The following is a 17,276-nucleotide window of genomic DNA, read 5'->3' on the forward strand; positions in this document are numbered from 1 at the left end:
GATTCTGTCATGCGGAATGCATTAAAATTAAGTTCCCGATGTTGGATGGTGGGAGACGTGACCCGCCATTGATGGGCGGAGCGTACAATCACAAACTGGTTTCACAACGGCTTAAGACCGATTTTGGGCCTTCTCACCATATTGTCCACTCACCCATCATTACACCCGCCACCAAAGGGAGTGGACAATCCGGGCCTGAGGCTTTTGAAAATATTAACAATTTAAATATTTCATGTTATCAATAGTGTGATTCATTTTATCCCCAACAGACATCTGCCAACCAGAAATACAACCTGTTCGAGCATCAGAGATTTTAGTTCCATTGTCCATCATGTGCATTCTGTCTCAAAAACAGAAAATGCTGGAAAAACTCAGCTGGCCTAGCAACACCTGTGGAGAGAGAAACAGAGTTAACGTTTCGAGTCCGTATGACTCTTCTTCAGAGCTGAAGAGAAGTAGAAATGTGATGAAATTTATACTGTTTAAGGGGGTGGGGGGGGGTGGGGCCGGTGGAGCTGGATAGAAGGCCAGCGATAGGTAGAGGCAAAGGGGGGAATGACAAAGTTGCCATCAACTAAAGGACGAAGGGAGTGTTAGTGGTAGTGGTTAGTGCTAAAAAAGGTGTTAATAGTGGCATAAAGGTAAGAAAGCAGAATGTGATAATAGCAGAACAAGGATAGCATTGTATGAAAGAACAACATGGAACAAGTAACAGATGGTCCTGTAGGCGATAGAGTAGGGGGAAGGGGCAGTGGTGGGGGAAAAAAGGATAGAAAATGGGATAGAAGGGGGGTTAAAAGGGGATAAAACCATGGATAGATGAATAAAAATAAAAATAATGGATAAAAAATAAAAATGAATGTAGAGAAAAGGGGATTAAAAAAAGGGGGTGAGGATGGAGGAGAGAGTTCATGGACTGAAGTTGTTGAACTCAAATGTTAAGTCCAGAAGACTGTAAAGTGCCTAGTCGGAAGATGAGGTGCTATTCCTCCAATTTGTGTTGGGCTTCACTGAAGCATTGCAACAGGCTAAGGATGCACATATAGGCATGAAAACAGGGTGGTGTGTTGAAATGGCTAGTGACCAGGAGGTCTGGGTCATGCTTGTGGTTAGACTGGAGGTGTTTGGTCTCCCCGGTGTAGAGGAAACCACATTAGGAGCAGTGGATGCAGTAGACCAAATTGAAGGAGGTGCAAGTGAAATGCTGCTTCACCTGAAAGGAGTGTTTGGGCCCTTGGTCAGTAAGGAGGGAGGAGATAAAGGGGCAGGTGTTGCACCTTCTGCAATTGCATGGGAAGGTGCCATGGGAAGGGGTTTGAGGTGTTGGGGGTGATGGAGGAGTGGACCAGGGTGTCCCGGAGGGAACGATCCCTACGGAATGCCGCCAGGAGGGGTGAAGGGAAGATGTGTTTGGTGGTGGCATCATGCTGGAGTTGGCGGAAATGGCGGAGGATGATCCTTTGAATGCGGAGGCTGGTGGGGTGAAAAGTGAGGACAAGAGGGACTCTATCATGGTTCTGGGAGGGAGGGGATGGTGTGAGGGCAGAGGCATTGGAGATGGATTGGACAAGGTTGAGGGCCCTGTCAACCGCCGTGGGTGGGAAACCTCGGTTACGGAAGAAGGAAGACATATCAGAAATGCTGTTTTGGAAAGTGGCATAATCAGAACAGATGCAACGGAGGCAAAGAAACTGAGAGAATGGGATGGAGTCCTTACAGGAAGCAGGGTGTGAGGAGCTGTAGTCGAGGTAGCTGTGGGAGTCGGTAGGCTTGTAATGAATAATGGTGGACAGTCTATCACCAGAAATGGAGACAGAGAGGTCAAGGAAGGAAAGGGAAATGTTGGAGATGGACCATGTGAAGGTGATGGAGGGGTGGAAATTGGAAGCAAAATTGATAATTTTTTCCAGGTCCAGACGAGAGCATGAAGCGACACCGAAACAGTCATCGATGTACCGAGAAAAGAGTTGTGGGAGGGGGCCTGAGTGCCCTCCATGTATCTGCTGCCTCTCCACCTAATGATTTTCATTCCTGAGCTGTGTAATAAACATTCCTTACAAATCACATCCCAAGCAGCTTTCTACCTGTAAAACAGGCATAATTCGGACAAATTTCAGAATGCAATATCCTGCACCCCAAAGACACATGAAACACAGAATTGGTCAGACCATTTTTCAGGCATCTGGGACGTACAACCTTCCATATGCTAATGCTGGGCCTAGCACCTGTTTAAGAATCTTTACTAGGAACTGGGCTGCCTTGAACCATTGGGATGACACGAATGGCCTGAAAATCTACCCGCTGAACATTTTTATATGAGGCCCAGGGATCAATTTCGTGCGGTCCAGTAGCCTCTGTCTTTAGATGCAGGAATCATTCCTCGCCCTCTTTTGGCACTTTGAGAAGGGAATTGCTCGGCCTTGATGACATGGTCCAGGCCAGCCTCACTAGCCACACTGAGCACCAAGGAGCAGCAGGCCGCGAAGAGGGCTGAGAATTCCCTCCCGGCTGCTCTGGGCCTCACACCCTTGCATCTCTCCTGCCCCGGGCTTCACCACCTACCTCAATCATGCTTGGGCGCCCCTCCACCATCCGTTCACCTTTATTCTGGTGACCCTTGCTGTGGGTCCCCTGCGGCTGCTACCTGCTGTGTTCATCCCACTCCTGTCTGACAGCCTCTACATCATTTCTGCCAGCTTCAGGTGGGCACTGAGACTGAACCATGGTAACGGGACCAGCTATTTAAGAAAGGAGGGAAAGAGAAAATGTGGAACTCTTAGGCCAGTTAGTCTAACATCACCACAGTAAGTCCCTCACTTAAAGTTGGAGTTGCGTTCCTAAAAATCGCGACTTTAAGTGAAACAAGTTTAAGTGAATCGCTATTTTCCCATTAAAACCAATGTAAAGGCTGTAGTTAGGCTCTGGAGGAGCTTTCCTCATCAGAAAAAAAGTTAAAACATTATACCCTGTAAGGTGAAATACTATATATTGCTAATGATAAATTAAATTAGTTTTAAAACAAAGTAAATTAAAGAATAAAAGAAATATGGTAAATTTCTACTCACTGTACTTCCCGCTCACCGCCAATCCTGCTCCCCGAGCCTCCCACTCACCACACATCCCAGTCTCTGATCCTCCTGGTCACTGCGGACCCTTCAACCTGCGACCTCTCCTGCCCCCTGACTTACCCTCTCACCGATCCTTGCTCTCGCCAAACCCCCTGCTCCCCCAACTCTCCCACTCTCCGCTTACCTCTCCTGAACCTGTGTTCCCGTTGAAGACCCAGGTCCAATCCAAAGCCGGAGCTCCAGGGTTGTGAAGGTGCAGGTCCTGGTGGTGCAGAAGTGCTGTGCTGGCGCTGTTATAATCCATGTTTTTCTTTCAATCCTCCCGCTCACTGTTTTCCTTGTCCTGAACTCTCGCTGTGAGCGAGGGCTCTGGAGATAAATGGCGAGAGTGATTTAAAATTGAGAGGCTGCGGAAAAATGGCGCTGGTTGGGTTACATAGTTCCTACGCCAGACTGGCAGGGAATGGTGTTAAAACGAGAATACAGACCCGGTTAACTGGCGAATATTAAAGCAAAACAATGTTAAATGGGGCAATGTTAAATGGAGACTAGGCAAAATGCTAGAATCAATTATTAGGGACTATTATGATTAAGCAAAAAGGATTTATGAGGCTATAAGTAGTAAAATGGATAAACGGGAACCAGTGGTTCCAGTATGTTTGGATTTTCAGAAGACAAACAAACATTCAGTAAGGGTGCCACACAAGAGGTTATACATAAAATTAGGAATCATGTGATTTAGATTATAACATGGGTTGAGCATTGGTTGATGAGCAGAAAACAGAAAGTCGGGATAAATGGGATATTTTCAGATTGGTTAGCTGGAACTAGTTGGATACTACGAGGATCAGTACTTGGGCCTCAGATATTTACAAACATCTCAATGACTTAGGGGATTGAGTGCAGCATATCTAAGGTTGCTGATGATAAAATGTTAGATGGGAAAGTAGCAGTGAGGAGGATGCAAGGAGGCTGCAAAAGGATATAAGGAGGTTGAATGTGTTGGCAAGAACACGGGAGATGGAATACTGTTATAATATGCCTTTAAGGGATAGCAGCATGACATCACTAGAAGGAAATTTGTCACGTGATTCAGTGTTAATTTCACTTTTGTTTTGAGTAGAGCCTATACCTATGTATAACTGTTCTCATTGTCTAGTCTTAATAAATGAACCCACAAAGCGTTTACCCAATCCATTATGAGCGATTGGTGCCTTGTGTCTTGTACAGTGAATAAACCCAAGGCATTATATCATTATAATAACACAACAATTATAATGTGGCAAACTGTGAATTTATCTAGTATGATAGGAAAAAATTTAAAAATGAGCATATTTTTGAATGGCGAGAGGCTGGGAAATGTTTGCATTCAGAGGAACTTGTATATCCTTTTACTTGAATTGGCGAGAGTTAACATACAGGCATAGCAAGCAATTAGGCAGGCAAATGGTAGTTTTTGTTACAAACGGATTGGAACAATGTATCCTCTAAACTGCATGGCCATGCAACAATCGGGAATGTGCCATGTAGGAAACAATCAGACTGTGCTCAAGCAATGTTCCCTTTAAGATGCATGCTTGCCTGGTCGAGCAATAATCTTAAAGGGACCACTCAGTACAGCAAACTGACATTGCTCAACTAACGGGGGAACATTGGATTGGAGTATAAGAATAAAGAAGTATAATTGTACATGGCATTGCTGAGGCTACACCTGAAGTACTGTGTGCAGTTGTGATCACCTTAACTAAGGAAGGACATACTTAACCCTTGAGGGAGTGCGACAAAGGTTCACTAGACTGGCTCCTGGGATGAGGGGATTATCCTATGAAGAGAGATTAAGTAGATTAGGCCTACATTATACCAGGAGTTTAGAAGAATGTGAGGTGACCTTAAAAAATATAAAATTCTTAACAGAGTTGACAGGGTAAATTGTAAACCTTTGGAATTCTGTAGCCCAGAGAACCCTGGACATTCAGTCGTTGAGTATATTCAAGCCAGTGGTGGTTGGATGTTGGGGTGCTAAGAGAATTAAGGATATGGGGATAGTGTGGGAAGGTGGAGTTGAGGTAGAAGATCAGCCATGATCTTATTGAATGGTGGAGGAGGCTAGAGGGGCCAAATGGCCTACTCCTGTTTCCATTTCTTAATTCTCATGAGTTAAAATGGCCTGGGCCACTCTTTGGTGAGTTGAGTAGAGGCTGCCATTCCCTCCTCAGGCCCCAAGTTGACCTTTCATCCCAAGTTAAAACCGGAACTCAAGCAGCTATTTTAAATCTAAACTTTGCCTGGATGTTAGTATTTGTGATAAAAACTCACCAGTGTTTGACGTGCTTATTTATGTAACATTCCTTTGTCTGCTATTTTAAGATAGATTCTAATGCCTTTAAAATAATCAGGTCAACATATTTCAAATAGTAAACAAAGAGAGGCATCAATTAAATGTGTTAAGAGTTTGCATACTAGTCATAATGTTTCAGACATTAATTTTAGGCTATAGTATAAACAGAACCTTGCATGGCAAATTCTGATTTTCTTTTAAGTGAGCAGGGACTTTAAAATGTAGAATCCTCTTCAAAAAATATAGAGTTTGTTTCCTACAATAGTCGTAGTGTTAACTGTTAAATACCTACAAGCGTGAAGAACAAACCATGAAGAATGTTGTTGAGTCCAGGAAGAGGCAGCTGAATGAACTGGAGGCCAGTAGAATGGACTGGCTAAAAGGTTTTGATGAGAACATGCCAGTGTTACTCCCTGCAATAGGGGAAGCACATAAGCAAGGCCATTTCTGGAAGAAACCTGTTGGCCCTTTAGGTGAGTGTCAGTAATTTATAACCTACAGTTATCTAAACCCAGTCATAGAATAATTGATTTGCCTTTGATTAGCTCCTGTAATAACTATACTGCAAGCATTAAAGATCCAGTATATTGTAAACTGAAGTCCAGAAATTAGTGTTTGTGAAACCCACCATTAAACTTGTGTGCAGCCGTTCCTTTCTCAATAACGCATAGTTGTGATTTGAAATGTCAGGAGCTGAATTGGAGAGCCCCAGAAGATGGGTGCAGAGTCATGATGTGGGACTCACCCACACCCATTGGAGGCAGCACCTCAGCTTTTGCTACCCGTTAAGTAGCAAGGGTGGTTGAACGCCTTAGCAGTGGGGAAAAAAGTTGTGAGAGGTGAGCAACATTTTGGGGAGAATTTTCGGCTAAGCGAGCAGGGGTGGGGGCGGGGCCTACACACCGAAGCGTAAAATGACATGGGGTGATGTCGGGCGTGTGTCCCGATGTCACCGCGCATCATTTAGATTTTCAGCTCGGCAGGCACACAGGGTCCACCTCAGGGAACCCCCTCCCACTGCCCGCACAGGGTGCGCACAGCACTTCCGGGTGCACGTCATGCTGGGCGGGCCTTAATTGGCTCGCCCACGTAAAATGGCGGCATGGACCCAATCGGGGGCGCCGATCGGGTCTGCGCCCGCCCCCGCCCACCCTCGCACAACTCCCTCGATGGGGGGAAAATTCTCTCCTTTAAGTTAGCTTGCACTACAATTAAAGTCAGCCAGCACCTCTTAAAGGGAGGTGCATTGTGACTGGACAGGTAGTGGAAGTCGTTGAGGAGCTCCTTCTGACGTGAAAGAAGATGTAATAATGGCACAATGTGGAAAAGTTCGGGCTTTAAGGTTTTCCTATGCTGGACTGTAGACCTTGGCTGAGGGGGAGATATGGGTTTTATCCATGGTGGTCAGGATGCCCTCTGGAGAAACTCAGAAACTCTCAGTGGGACCTGATAGCCATGGAGATCAACATCAGGATTCAAGCCCAGCGGAACTGAATGCAGTGCCACAAGAAGTTCAATAACCTCACAGGACTGGCCAAGGTCACTGAATGCATCTTCATTTGCTGTATCACATCAACTGCACAACATGCCGAACACACTGATAAATGCGCCACATCCGCATCCGGATCCTATACCTACCAACGATCTCTACCTATCAGGACTTCTAACTCACATTGATAGCTTCACCTCAGCCTCACGCATGCAGCACTGCTGCAATCCTCACATCTTGCATACATCTGTGCCAGGTATTCAACCATGACTGCCACATCACTCAAACAGATTGCACCACACTCACATACACTCTTCTCTCTCTCTTGCAGGAAAAGATGGCACCAGGAGAGGAGATTTCATTGTCTTCACTCTAGACAGAGAGAACCTGGAAGAGTGCAGGAGAGCGGGATTCTCCATGGTGCAGGGTGACACCGACTGCACGCACGTGGCTTTGTGGGTACTGCAACTCAGTAGTGAATATACCAAAATTGCAGGTGGTGTTTGACCATGCCCAATACATAATGCTAGTAAATGCACACTACCTTGGCATCAGGTGTGTTTTGTTCACCCTGCATTGATTTGCTTTATCAGCACTCTATCAGCCATCACATTGACCCATGCCCAGTGACTGACCATGTGCAGATCCCATCTCTTTGCTAACCTCTAAGGTTTGTGCAAGCATCAGAGGTGATGGTGTTAGTGTCAGGTCAAGTGATGGTGTTTCTTCCTTCTCAGTCTGTTCTCCCTCTAAGCTCTCAGACTCCCGCACCACTGGCTGGCCAAGAGGCTCGTGCTGGATTCCTGAAAGCCTAAATGCACTAAGGATGGGTTGAAACGAGGGAAGGGGGTACTAGGGGGATAGCAAGAGGTGCATGGTTACACCATCTGCATTTTGTATTTCAGAACAGATTGTGGGATGAGGGTGAAGTGGAATTTGAGAAGGTGCTTTGGGTACGAACTTGCTGTCATTGTGGATGGCTTCAGTGACAGCGCTGACCTCACCTTCCGTGGCAGCCGCTCCAATTATTTTCCCCCGTATCGTCCATGGGGGGAAGCTCATACAGCAGTGCCTGCCCCAACATCCTGTCCCGCAAACCCCGCACCCCCCCCCACCTCGCTCCCACCCCAACCAGGAAACTGCCACTGCCATCTATCAATGGCCACCTTGTTCTGAAAAAGAGACAAGTCTATCCATGAGTGGGTACAATGTGTTTGAGTAATCTGCCTGCCATAGTTGAACAGCTGACCATGTGTGCAAGCTGTGAGATATGAATGTGTCATTTGCAACAGTGCTAAATGTGCAAAGCTTGCATTGTGGTTGACATTGACTGTTGGTAGGCTGAAGGAGTGAGTGTGGTGAATGGAACAGTACGTGAGGCTAGTGGTGCACTTGATAGATGAAGCATTGACTGACCTTGAGCGCTTGTGTAAGATTATTAAACTTTTTTTTGCATTGCATCCAGGCCCTTGGGGCTATGCTGTTGGCATTCAGCCTTCTGGCTACCTAAACCCGCTGTCTTCTCAGTACTTGTTTGAACTCCTTTCTGGCGGCTGAGGTCAGAGTATCTCTCTCCTCCTGTCCACCTCCTGCATCAAGGCCAACAGCGCAGCATCTGAAAACCCCGGGGCATGCTCTCTGGCCTGTTGTGCCATTTCTGTCTTGAATGCTTCTTCAAGCACTTTCAGGCCCTGCTACAGCCAGGATGCACCTTCCCTTTAAGAGATGCAGACTGGCATTAAGTGGTGCTAACCGTTCATGAAACTTGGGCCTCCTGCTGAGGTGTCCAGCCACTTAGCAGCAGGCTCAGCACTGGGTTGCATGTCACAATCATTATATTGATCGGGCAGCATGAAGCTTGCGTCACTTTGAACAGAGGGGCAGGGTTTCCACAATCCCTGTGCCCAAGTTTTGAGGCTGTGCAGTTTAGACCCTGTCTCGTGTTCACATCACTTGGTGGCAGTTACTGTGACTGATAGATTGAATTGCCTTGTACCCTCTATTGTTCCATACTTCTGAGTTCAGCTCAAAAATTGCGTTGCTTTGACATTGATGTGTTCACTTTATTAGTTGAAAGTCATGGCACTTGTTTCTAAACCTTCCTTCTCACAAAAACAATCGACGCTTCAAATGCCAGTGATCTAGGAAATCTTTATTGTCTTCTACATACTCTTTAATGATTTACTGTCAAATCTGTCTGAACGGTAACTAAAATTAGACGCAGCAAGCTGTTGAGGTTTTGACAAAAGCCATATGATAAATAGAAAAAAAGCTAAGAGCGCTATTTTTTAGAAAATGTGTAGAAGGGAATCAAAAAGGACGCGGGTGTATGAAAGAAGATTGACAGTCAACGTGATGTGAAATGGCAGGAACATAAGGAGTAAAAGAATAATCAGAGAGGGCATGGGACTGCTTGGAGACGAAGAGAGCAATCTTCTGCTTACAGTGAGAAATAGCAGAGATTGTTAATGAGTTTTGGCTCAGTTTTTGCAGAGGAAGGTGAAACTGGATTTCAGAAATATCTGGGGAAGCTGTGGCGAGCTACTACCGGAGGGTGACGGCAGGAATTTCCTCAGGGACTTTCCCGGTCAGTTACCGTAACTCCACATAAATCACCTTATGGGGGTGATCTTCAATTTTGGTCGGGAATCAAAGGAGACGATTTGCATGTCAGCTGACCGTTTTATAACCCACCTGATTTCCTTTCCAATGAAGTCAGGGGAAAAGGTAATTTAGTGGGTGTATAATGGGCAGTGGATCCAGTACTGTCATCTTTGGAAATGCGTGAAGGGCCATATATTCTTATCCTCACTGAATTCGAAAATTACATCCTATATACACGTGATTTTTTATTCCCTCCTATTGGCTGGCAATCCTTAGCTGTAAGTAAACTCCTGCAATCCAATTTTAAGTTTGCCATGTTGGTGAGGAACCTCACTCACTGCTGGAAATTCAGGGACTCGCTGACCACTGTTTACCAACCATTAGCTTTAGAATTAATAGTTCTGGACAATATGGATTTGTAGAACTACTTCTCTGGAGACCATAATATGGGCTGAAATCTTCAAACACTTAGGATGGAATTGTCCCAGATTTGCACTAAGTGCGGTAGCAGACGGGAAAAAGGATGTTTTACCCATTGTCCACAATGGTGGGTTTTCATGCCAGATCATCCCAATCCCACCTCATTCATTATGCACTCCCAGGAAACACACCGGGTCTCTGGCAGGGTGTCCTCTGATTTTCCTGCCCCAACTTCACCTCATGCCTTCAGTAAACTGGCTGCCATGTTTAAAGGCCATTCGTGCAATGAGCTAGTGCTCTTCAAGGGATAGAAAGCTGTTGTGAGCTGATGGCTGCTAAAGGAAGGAAACATGCTGCCCTCAGATTTAGCGATGCCTCCCTTGAGGGCCTACTGGACACAGTGAAGGGCCACTGCATTGTCTTCTACCCCTGCTCTGGGTGAAGACCAGCAAGGTCACCAATCCAGCATGGGAGGTGGTGGCAGCAGTGGTCAGTGCCAATGCCCTGCATAAAGGACAGACACCCAGTGCAGAAAGAGGTCGAATGATCTCTCCCATTCCCCCAGGGTAAGTCACTCTTCTCATCACTCTCAACACACACACCCACAAACCCATCACACATCCACAGGGCCCTCATTCACTGCCATTTCAAGGGACATCACCATTCACTCTCTCACACGCACCTTCATCTGCCCTTTGGATCGTGTCCTCACCACCCACACAGGCCAGACATCCTTCTCATCTGGCTTGGCAGGTGTCCTGCTTACACTCGCTCCATCTGTATTCATGCAGGACAAGCTGGCACACAACAAAAGGGAGAGGTCACAGACTGGTGGAGGAATGCACGACATCAAGGTCCTCACGGGCTTTGAAAATAGAGTCATCCAGCTGGCCGGTGACGATCTGGACCATTCCTGTGCTGACGGTGAAGTCGGTGGAGCTCAACCAAGTGAGGATCCAACAGTGCAACATCCATCAGACAACCATGCTGTGAGTCAGTTCCCCTGTTCCACAGTCCACTGCCATGCAATACTTACCTCTCCTTGCTTTCCCAGGCACACCTGGGAAGCAGTCAAGGGAGTCCATGAACCAGGTCCTCAACTCAAGCCCCAAAGAAACCTCAGGCAAAGAACCTGATGACACCCTCATTGAAGCCCTGTCACAGTGCTCACCCACATCCTCCACCAGCGCAGAGACACACACCTCACTGGAACCTAGCTTTAGAGTAGCCTCGGGATCACAATCTGGTGAGCATACCACACTCTCTGATCCACAGCAGGCGGCGGCAGGGACTTCCCATGTCTCCGGTATTCAGAGGACTGCTGGAGGCCAGAAATTTGCTGAGCCCAAGTCAGATGATGAGCCTCTGGACTCGGTCATGCCTCAGTTGCTGGAGCTGCAAAGGCAAGCTCAGGGACATCAGGGAGATATGTCTGCTGCACTCCTCATATTGCAAGGCACGATGGAGGAGTCCATCCGTCTTCAGTCTGTGAACCCAGTAGCTTCAGCTCCACAGTCTGAGGAGGGTGCCACTGCCACACAGCAGGATCCCAAACGCAGGCTGGGACCCTCCAAGACTCAGCCCTCCAGAGGACGCCCATCAAAGTCATCACAGACAGGGTGTAGCAGTCAGTAGGCTGCCTCCACCTCCACTGTGGATTTCGGGTGAGCACCAAGGCTTAGCAGCAGGGTTAGGAAGGTTAAGAAGATGTAGTTGCACATCCTGGGCATGGGTGTTAATCACTTGTACATAATATTCACTGTTGTAAATAAACTCCCAAGAATGTCTCCTTGCCTATGGCTCCTTGTTCTGATGAACGGTGTTCATGTCACTCAGATGTGAAACCTTGGTCCTGCACAAGATAAAGGCAGGTGTCTCAGTCCAGGGCCTCTTCCCTGTGCTTTGTGCAATATTCCCAGCACACTGATGGTGCACCTTCACTGTCGCTGGACACATCAGTCCTCCCTGCACCTCGTTGGGGCTTATCATTGCTGCCAGAATGTCCTGGTCCAGCAGTACAGAGTTCCGTCATTCTCTCTGTGTGCTCTCAGCAGCTTTGAGTGCACTTGGCCCCCTATCCCATCGGCATCTGTGTCCAGTGACAGTGTGGTCCTGAAGGGTTCAGCTCATGAAGGATGCCATGAGATCAGGAGAAGTTAAAGTTTCCCCGCTGCATCTCCATGATATGATCCTGTCCACAGAACACAAGCGAGCTGCCCTCAGCCAGACAGGAGTCAGACATTCACATTAGCTACATGAGGATCTATGGAGTATCCTCAATGCATGTTGTCATCATCCTCCTGGAATGTAGGGACTAAGGGCATCCGCTGCGTCTGCATGACAGGAGCCTTATCAAGAGGGTATGTGCGCTGCTATCAGCCAGACTGGATCCAAACATTCACAGATGCAATGTGAGAATCTATGGTGTCTCCTCACTGTGTGTCATCATCATCCTCCATGAACCTAGCATCTATGAGAGCCTCCTGAGCGCACTGCCTCGTCTGGCCAGTGCGATGGCCTCATTGCCATCATCCTCTCCTTCAAGGACCTCCTCACCCTCATCCTCATCTACGTCCTCCTCATCGGAGGAGACATACAGCTCCTCCATCTCCTCCTCAGCCAATTCCTCTCTCCATTGCAGCTGCAGTTTGTAAAGGGCGCAGCAGACGATAAGGATGTGTGACACTCTCTGTGGACTATATTGCAGGGCTCCATCAGATCAGCCCAGGCACCAGAACCTCATTTTCAGCATCCCAATGGTTTCCTCCACCAAAGTGTGAGTTGCAGCATGAACCTGATTATACCTTCACCCTGTAGCAGCCTGAGACCGCTGGATAGGTGTCATCAACCATGTTCTCTGCAGGTAGCCCTTGTCCCCAAGGAGCCATCCCTGCAGCCTCTGTGGACCCTGGAAGACATCAGGGATCTGAGACCTACTGAGAATCTAGGGGTCATGGACACTTCCTGGGAACTGTACGCAGACCTGTAGGATGTGTTTGTGGTGGTTGCACACCAGCTGTACATTCAGCGAGCGGAAGCCCTTGCGGTTGACATAGTTGACCACTTGTTGCCATGGAGATCTGAGCGCCAAGCAAGTGCAGTCAATAGCACCCTGCACCTGTGGAAAACCTGAGATCTAAGCAAATCCCAGCACTCTTGCTTCCTGGCTTTCTTGATTCCGGGCGAAATGCACAAAGTTTTGTGCCTTCGCGAAGATGGTGCCCGTGGCCTCCTGGATGCATTTGTGGGTGGAGGCTTGTGAGATTCTGTATAGATCATTTGTGGAGCCTTGGAAGGAGCCACTGGCTTAAAAATTGAGCACTGCAGTGACTTTCATGGCCACTGGCAGTGGATGCCCTACATGTCCCCGTAGCGCCAAACCTGCAGCAGCTGGCAGATCTGAACGACCAGTTCCCTGGACATGCACGGTCTTCAGCGACATTGGTTCTCATTCATCTTCAGGAATGAAAGGCGGTTTCTATAGACCCTGGGTCTAGTTAGACGCTGATCAGTGATAGCTCGCTGTGGCTGTTCAGCAGCATGTGCAGAAGCCTCAGCCACTCCTTCTTCATCAGGGCGCTGCTCCTCCCTCTGTCCAGCCAGATGACTCCATTGCTCTCTCCTCCCTTGTCTCCACGCCCTGTATGCCAGGGGTGGGAAACCTTCTTCTTACTAAGGACCACTCACACGTAAACAAAATCGGTTGCAGGCCACACGTATAAACCAGCTCAATTTACTTTTTTTTAGCAAGAATACAGAAACCTTCAACTCACCCACTGCTTTCGTGTGATGGCTGAGTTTGCTTTTCCTTAATGAGCTTTGTTATGTCTGCTGGCACTGATGCTGTTGCTATTCGCAACTGTCTTTCCAAATTCACATCTGTTAATCTGGCAAGCAAACGGTTCTTTACGAGAGAAATTTTGAAAAAATCTGTTCACAGCAGTATGTCGTTCCAAACAGCGATGCAATTTTCAGCGCATGTCTCCTCCAGTTTGGAAATTCATCGGTGCCGACATGGATTCTGTAGAATTCCAGCAGAGGCAGGTTATTGTATTTAACCTTAAGTTCAATGTTGCTTTGCAGTTTTATAACATCATGTTGAAGGTCTTCAGGTACATTGACTGCTTCAATATTGAGCGGTGTGGCCAAAATGTTTAATTCCAGTTCCTTCACTTTTAGGTCTTGAAATCCCTCACCAAATTTCAGAAGTAAATTTGCACTCTCCCTGGTGCGCTCCACTCTTGTTGCAGGTTTTGTTTCTGAAGGGTAGGAAAATGCACCTTGTTGCTTTTTTTCAGTTGCATTTGCCATGGCTTTAATTTGGCTTCACATTTGAAAGAAGGGAAATAAGAAGCTGGTTAGGTCCTTGCAATTTAACATTGAGCTCAGACAGGCACTGCATAAAGTCAACCATAAAGCCAAGACCTGATGAATGATGCAGTGACATACAATTAACTTACTTGGATCAAGGTTGAGGAGAGTCAAGAGGCTTTCTTGATTAGAGCAACTAATCCTTTTTGAGATCCAACCATAGCTGGAGCGCCATCAGTCGTAAGACAGCTTAATTTTTCAAATGATAACCGAAGCCTGTATACTGCCAATGTAACCTTCTCAAACATATCTTCACCTTTGGTGAAGCAAGCAAGTCCTCTCGAATCTCAAAATCTGCTGCGATTCCACACAGAAAAATTACCAGTTGGCTTGTATTTGCTGTGTCTGTTGTCTCGTCAATAGCCAGAGAATAAAACTCGAAATTAGCCACAGAATCTTTCAGGGACTTTTCAATGTCTTGAGCCATATCATTAATTCAATCTGACACGGTCCTGTGAGATCAGCTCACACTCTCAGATAGTTTGATTTTCTCTGGAGCCAGTAAGACTGAGGTCGCAACGATGCACTCCTTTACCAACTCTCCTTCTGAACGAGGCCTAAGCTTTTGTTGGGATAACTTCACCCCCCACATGACTGGCCTGCGTAACACTGTCCATCACCCTTCTCGGCCTTGTGAAAATTGCTTGCTGTGTGCTCACTTTATTTTTAAGTGCTTTAATTTTGTCCGCTCCCACACATCCTCGAAATTCTTCATGTTTGATGTGCTTTGTGTCGTCGTGTCTTTTTACGTTGACTTTTCCCATGACAGAAATCGCTTCTTTACAAATCAGGCACACGGGTTTGCCTTTCACCTCCACACAAAAAAAAAATCATTTGTCCATTTTTCATTAAAGAAACTTTTCATCTTTGTTTGCAGCAGCCATGTTTTATTTTTGCTTTTGCTCCGTCAAATATCTCTTAATGTACCAATTGTGTTGTTTTAGAGAAGCGCAGCCAGAAAATGAACTCAGTTACCATTATTTTAAATGTGTATTTCCATCCATTGTTTTATCTCTACCTTTTAGCCTATTTCGATCCCTTCCCCCCACCCCGCCCCCACTCGGGCTATCTGTCCCTTGCTCATCCTGCTTTCTACCCTTAATGTCATCATTAACACATTCCTTAGCTAATATCACCGCTGTCAACACCCCTCTGTCCTTTTGTCTATGACATCTTTGGCAATCTCTTCTTTGCCTCCACCTATCATTGGCCCTCTATCCAGCTCTACCTCTCCCATCCCCCTCAACCAGCTTATATTTCACCTCATTTCTATATTTCTTAGTTCTGATAAAGAGTCATACGGACTCGAAATGTTAACTGTATTCCTCTCCGCAGATGCTGTCAGACCTCCTGAGTTGTTCCAGCTATTTTTGTTTTTGTTTTGGATTTCCAGCACCCGCAGTATTTTGCTTTTTATCTCAGTTGCCACGTGTTGTGTTTATGGTTAAAACCCTTCCTACGCCTTTTAGGGGTCACGTGATTGTACTGACGAATCAGCCCTAAGTGTGAGTACTCTTAGGGGAAAAGTTTTCTAGTCGTGGACCTGGCTCAAACATGTAGCTTCTACAAGAGCTCTGTAAATCCTGTTATCTGTTTCAAGTAAGAAACCTGTCCGGTGCATTAAGTTTATTACACCATAAGGCTGAGCTTCATTGAGCCTGCCGAGCGGGATTGGGAGCTGCTCCTAAAATGGTGCGAATGGTGTGTGTGGAATGGAGAAAGTCCTCACTGACTGGGGCTTGTCGCTGTATTACCTTCAACGTGCTCAAAGGCTGGAGCTCAAGCCCCTTGGTCTCCAAGATTCGAAATGGCTGCACATAACAGAAAAACTGTATAAATTCAAATTAGTTAACACTAAATCACCCAAAAAAGCCCGGAGTAGCACAGTTTTTGTGTCTCAATCACAGCACTCCTGAAATTCAGCTCAACTTTTTGCTTGTTTTCCTTTCCCATTCTCTCTCTCTCTGTTCCCACTTTGTCTGTGTCTCTTTCTTTTTCTCTCTCCTTTCCCTCTCTGTGTCTCTCCCTCTCTCTCTCCCTCTCCTTTCCCACTCTGTCTCAACCCCAAACCAGCCCAGGGCAGTGACTCAACAACCCAAATCTCTGGCCAACTCCCAGTCTAAGGCTGCACCTGGGCCTGGAGCCTGGGCCTCTTCCTCAGCCTGGAGGGGCTGAGCTCCTGTCCTGGAACATCAATGAGCTGGGAGCAGGAGGGGTATGAGCCACCAGTGGAGCTGGTGTCTTCCCTCTTTCTCCCCCACCTTGGGTTACTCACACTTAACCACCCGATCAGCAGCCTGCTGCTTCCTGTCCCTACCCTGTGCTCCTGCATGCGATCTCAGGCCACGCTCTACCCCTACAGCCTGGGCCTCTGGTGACTGCGGCCAAGGTTCAGGCATCAGAACATGGCAGTGGCCGGCCCAGAATGCAGCACGTGGGTGAGGGGGCCCCGAGTTTCAGAAATCATTGTGGGTCAGATGAAGAAGTGCAATGGGGTGGATCCGGCCCCCGGGCCAGGGGTTCCCCACCTCTGCTGTACACCATGAGGTATACAACTAGGTCACCAGGCTCCATACTCCTGATGTATTCCTCCTGCAGGATGAAAGGGAGAGATGCGTGGGTTAGCCTGGATGTACTACAAACCTCTCTTGGTTAAGTCTGAAGACCCCTTAACACATCCCGGAGAGTGCTGGCCACCATTTGGATGGCCAGAGATTAGTGCGCTGCATGGCTGCCCGAAACTTCCCAACTCCATCCACTCCGCCTGACCGATTGGCAGCAGCTTTGCGCATTGGACTGCATGCTGTGCTCTCAGCTCAGGCACAGGCATTCTCCTAACCCACACTGCAAGGCTGCACTGTTAGCTTGAACTATGGGGGAGACTCAGTCCAAACCTGAATGATGACATTGCAAGGGGCTGTGAGCACCTCCAGCAGTGACTGCTCCATGGCCACCTTTCGCAAGGAGACTGTACAACTCACCCAGT

General features: G+C 47.2%; 1 pseudogene; it reads left to right on the forward strand.

Moving 5' to 3' along the window:
- Nucleotides 1-17,276, forward strand: part of LOC144680437 (structural maintenance of chromosomes protein 6-like) — an 85,535-nt pseudogene that overhangs the window by 26,452 nt on the left and 41,807 nt on the right.

The sequence above is a fragment of the Cetorhinus maximus genome, chromosome 5 (genome assembly GCF_964194155.1).
Source record: "Cetorhinus maximus chromosome 5, sCetMax3.hap1.1, whole genome shotgun sequence".
In the NCBI taxonomy this organism is placed as follows: Eukaryota; Metazoa; Chordata; class Chondrichthyes; order Lamniformes; family Cetorhinidae; genus Cetorhinus; species Cetorhinus maximus.